Below are 4,918 nucleotides of genomic sequence, written 5' to 3' on the forward strand. Positions count from 1 at the left end.
GCTTAAAACACTATAATAAATAGAAACTAACTTAGTAAATGCAAAGAAACAAGCTAACAAAGTCACATAAATATGCTCCTATCAAATTGGAAGGCTTGGCACCTTTTGGCATGTAGTAACCCATTCTTTTAAGCTGGAAATGTAGCTTCGGTTTGGACTGTGCGCCCCACATACACCTGAGTGTTTTTCTTCCATGGCTTGATTAGCTTATTCCTCATTTAAGCATCTCAGAAGTACTCATTCAAAAGAGCGTCGGTAGAGTGTTCCTTTGTAATAGAGGAAGCGAAGCGCTCGTCGACGTATTTCAAAACGGTTTTTAGGATCATCTGGAAGTTTTCTACACTCCAAGTAGTCGATCTGTGGCAGTCTCCACTCTTCAGCGTCGACCAGAAGTACTGAGATGATGTTTGTATTGTCAAGTATCATTTTGGTGATAAGCGAGATCACCCATCTTTGGCAAATTAGCACGTGTGCAGCTTTGTCTTCTCCTAATGTCATACTCGAGGTTAGGTTGGCGAGAGCGTCTGCCATTTGATTTTCTTTTCTTGGCACATGTTCTAGTGTTATGACCTTGAACTTTTGTAACAGCTGAGTTGCCAGCTGGAAGTATGGGATGAGATCATCTTTCCTCACCTTATATTCAGTTAAGAGTTGATTGATTATGAGCTTGGAGTCATCATATACCTCAAGGGCTGTGATTTCCATGTTGATCGCCATTTGGAGCTCGATGATCAGTGCTTGGTACTCGGCGACGTTGTTGGAGCATAATTTGTTTAGTTGGAAGGAATAAGGTAGTATTTGCCTTTATGGCGACATGAATACTACTTTTACTCCTGCCCCTGCTCCGTCTACTCGTGTGGATCTGTCGAAGAACATCGTTCATGTCTAGAAGATGTCGATGTAGAACACCTCCTCGTCAGGCAAGTCATCTGAGATTTTCTAATCAGCTGGGATTGGGTGATCGACAATAGATGGGACATAGATGATGATCTCATATTGATTAAGAAGCAAAGCCCATTTAGCGAGTCGCCCTGTTAAGACTGGTTTAGACATAACGTATTTGACCGGGTCAGCTTTAGCAACCAGGTGGATGGTGTAAGCATGCATTTAATGCCTGAGCTTCTGGATGACGAACACCAAGGCAAGGCACATCTTTTCTATTGGGATGTAGTTTAACTCAGTGCCGGTGAGTTCGACTAAAGTAGTAAAGCGCTCATTCTTTCTGGGATTCATTCTTTTATGCCCAGAGTGCTCCAACTGAACTTTCTTGAGCAGCGATGTACAATATGAGTGGTTTCCTAGGCATAGGCGCCCCCAGGATGATAAATAATTTTTTATGCTTTCAAAAGCATTGTGGCATGCTTTGTCCCATACGAATGGAACATCCTTCTTCATGAGTTAACTGAACGATTGACAACGCCTTGCAAGGTTGGAGACGAAGCGTTTGATGAAGGTTAGTCGTCCTTGTAGACATTTCAGCTCACGCAGGTTTTTTGGCTCAGGCATGCTTTAAATGGCCTTGATCTTTGATTGGTCTACTTCAATGCCATGGTGCTTGACAATTAAGCCGAGGAACTTTCCAGAGGTGACGCCAAATGCGCACTTTAACGGGTTAATCTTGAGGTTGTATTTTCATAACCTTTCGAACACTATTCGTAAATCCTTCAAGTCATCTGATCTTTTCTTTGTCTTGACCACCACATCGTCTACGTAACATTCTACATTTTTGTGTAGCATGTCATTGAAGATTTTTTGCATTGGGCATTGATATGTGGCTCTAGCGTTCTTTAGACCAAAGGGCATCAACTTGTTGCAGTAGATACCTTTTGGAGTGCAGAAAGCTATTAGTTTCTCATCTTCGAGAGCTATGTGAATTTGATTGTATCCAAAAGAGCCATCCATGAATGATAGTGCCTCATGGCTAGTGGTTGCGTCCACCATGATTTCGATGATTAGCAAGGGGAAGTCGTCCTTTGGGCAAGCATCGTTGAGGTCCCGGAAGTCTACCAAACACGTATTTGTCCAGATTTCTTAAGGATAATGATGATGTTGGAGATCCACTTGGGGTATTGCACCTCTCGAATTAAGCTTGCTTCGATTAGCTTGTCAATCTTGGCCTCAATTTGTGGGATGAGCTCTGATCGATAGTGTCTTTGAGTTTGCTTTAACTGGTCACGTTCTAGGTTTGACAGCAAGGTGATGCACATGGATGATAGGGTCAAGGCCGGGCATTTCCTTGTAGGTCCAAGCAAAGATGTCTTTGTATTCTAATAGCAGTTAGCAATACTCTTCTATCTCATCCGTACTTAGCAGCGTACTTACGAAGATAGGTTGCGGCTCCTCTTTCATGCCTAAGTTGAGCTCTTTGAGATCATCAACCATGGCTTGCCCCCCATTCTCATGTTGTCGTGGTGCGGCAGTGACGTCTTCTTTGGGGATTTCATCTTCTTTACCTTCTTGGATCGTGATGTGGAAGACGTCTTGGACTTCCTCTTTAGTGCCATCCTTTTGGGCTTGTTGGCGTGAAATTGGCCAGTGTGGATAATGATGTGCCTTCTCATTTTCAGTGATGCAATCGTATCAACCTCCAAGATTGCTTAGCGCTTCATCCCTAAAGGAATAGAGCTTCAAACATCATCTTTTCCTGCCATACTGTCCAGCTTTTCTTCCTTTAGCGTTGTTTCCCTCTTTCTAGAAGGCTTCTTGTTGTCTTCAAGTCTTTCCAAAGCTGACCATCGCGAAGGAGAGCTAGCCGTGTTGCTTTGTTTCTTAGGTTTTGACAATCTTTCGAAACAGAGCTTTGGGATGTTGGCTTGTTAAGCGTCTTGAAAGCGGAGGTTTGGTCTTGACAACTAATACGATTAAGTGCCGAAATTATGGGCCTTAAACGATTCATCCTATCGAAGACTGACGTTTGAGGGGCGAACTTAGGCTTGTCTTGATTTTGTTCAACGTTCACGTTGATGTGAAGCCGAGTCCAGCTTTATTGTTGTCACCTCCATAACCATGCTCCTTCAACTTCTTTTGAGTCTTGGTGAAGTTACTTTCTTTGTTGTTGATGGTGTTTGAAACCTTCTTTCTAGGATTCGAAGAGGAAGCAAAGTCGCACCCAGCCTTCGACATGAGTTTGAAGGTGTTTGTATCAAAACCTTCTTCGGTCCCCTTGGTTGGAAGAAAGCTTGGTTCCAACCCCTTTAGCAGAGATTTTGTGAAGCCTTATGGTAGTCTTGCAACCTTAGCGTTGCCTAGCTGCGTCTGAGGCAAAACTGTATTCGTCTTAAGCAACTTCACATTATCCTTGTGCCACTGTGTGTCGACTATGCTTGCTCCAGTTTCGAACAAGGATTGATGATAGGAGCATATTTATGCGGCTCTGTTAGCCTATTTTCTTGCATTTACTTAGTTAGTTTCTATTTATTATAGTGATTACTATTTTCGTGTGTTTGTAGGTCCAATTGGCTAAAGTAGTAAGAAAGTGCAATTTGGAGCAGTTTTGGGCTTGGAATGTATAACACATGCTTGGAGCAAGGTGGATGGACGAAATTGAAGTTCAAGAAGGGCTAGGAATATGCTAAAGAGTTGAAGAAATTCATTCAAGACTTGGAAGAAAAGGAATCAGCTACAAAGAAGGAAACATAAGTCAAACTACCTTATTTTGACTTAGTCATTCGTAATCTTTTCCTACTTAATTTTCAGCTGTTAAGGGGGATTCATAATTAATTTAGGACATTAAATATAAGTTCTAGAAGCCCTAATCCCAGTCAAAGAGGGATGCCGCACCAATTCTCCCTTTCCCTTTCCTTGCCGTGCAAGGAAGTTCCTTTCCCTTTCCCTCTAGGATATGCCGTAACTTTCCTTCCCTTTTGTCTCTTGGATTCTGATTTAATTACCCTTTTTCCTTAAGGATTTAGAGTCCAAATCTATCCCAAAACATTTAATTAATAACTTGCCTTTTTTCCTTTTATTTATATACAATCTACCGTAAAAAAATGAGGATGAACCCATTCACCCATTCACCATACCATTCATCCATCCATCATACAAAAACACCTTGTGCTGCATCAAAGAAGAAGAAGGAGGACCCTGGGACATGCTTGCCATTCAAGTTTGGATTGTTGGAGCATTTCTAGGTGTATTCAATCTTTGTTTTCAATGTTTAAGTTTAATTATCTTTATTTTGCAAACATGAGGAGCTAAACTCGTTTTGGCTAGAGGAGACTTTGAAACCATGATTATATTTGCAATATGAATTGATTACTTCTAGTTGTGATTTCATAAATCGTGAATGCAATTTGCTTAACTGTTTGATTCAAAACTTATTCTTGTATGTTGATTGAGGGTGCACACTTAGTTTGCATGCATGAATTTGATGCTAGAATATAAGGGAGTTTCACATAATCGTTATGAACTTATATTCATAAGTAGTGAAGGTCGTGTTAAGATAAATTCCTGGCATGAGTATCATGATGTCATAGTTACGAATGCCTTGTCAATGCTTATGATTTTCACAGAACTTAATGATCTCTGCTTGTGTCTCTATTATGCAGTTCATATAGGGAGCTTGGGAAGAATAATTTGGTTGCCAATGCGTTGTCCATCCAATTCAATGACTTAAGGAAAATCTGAGGGTTAATTAGTGATGTCACGGTTAATCTAGGGTGTTGAGCTTCATGGTTTATTGGAAAAACAATTGGAAATCAATTTGTATGCAAGTATGTCATGTGTGGAGAAGGACCCTCTAGCTAGCTTATCACCCATTAATTCACCCAATTTCGTATTAAACTTAGTTTGTTTCTACAATTACTTGTTTTTACTTTAAATTCGTCAAAACCAATCTCCCCTTTAATATTTCGTGTTTTACTTAGTTAGAACCTGTTTTAGATTGTTTCCTTTAGTGTTTTGAGTCAAAGTTAGAGTT

This window comes from Pyrus communis, chromosome 2 (assembly GCF_041283825.1).
Source record: "Pyrus communis isolate YQ-2024b chromosome 2, ASM4128382v1, whole genome shotgun sequence".
Lineage (NCBI taxonomy): Eukaryota > Viridiplantae > Streptophyta > Magnoliopsida > Rosales > Rosaceae > Pyrus > Pyrus communis.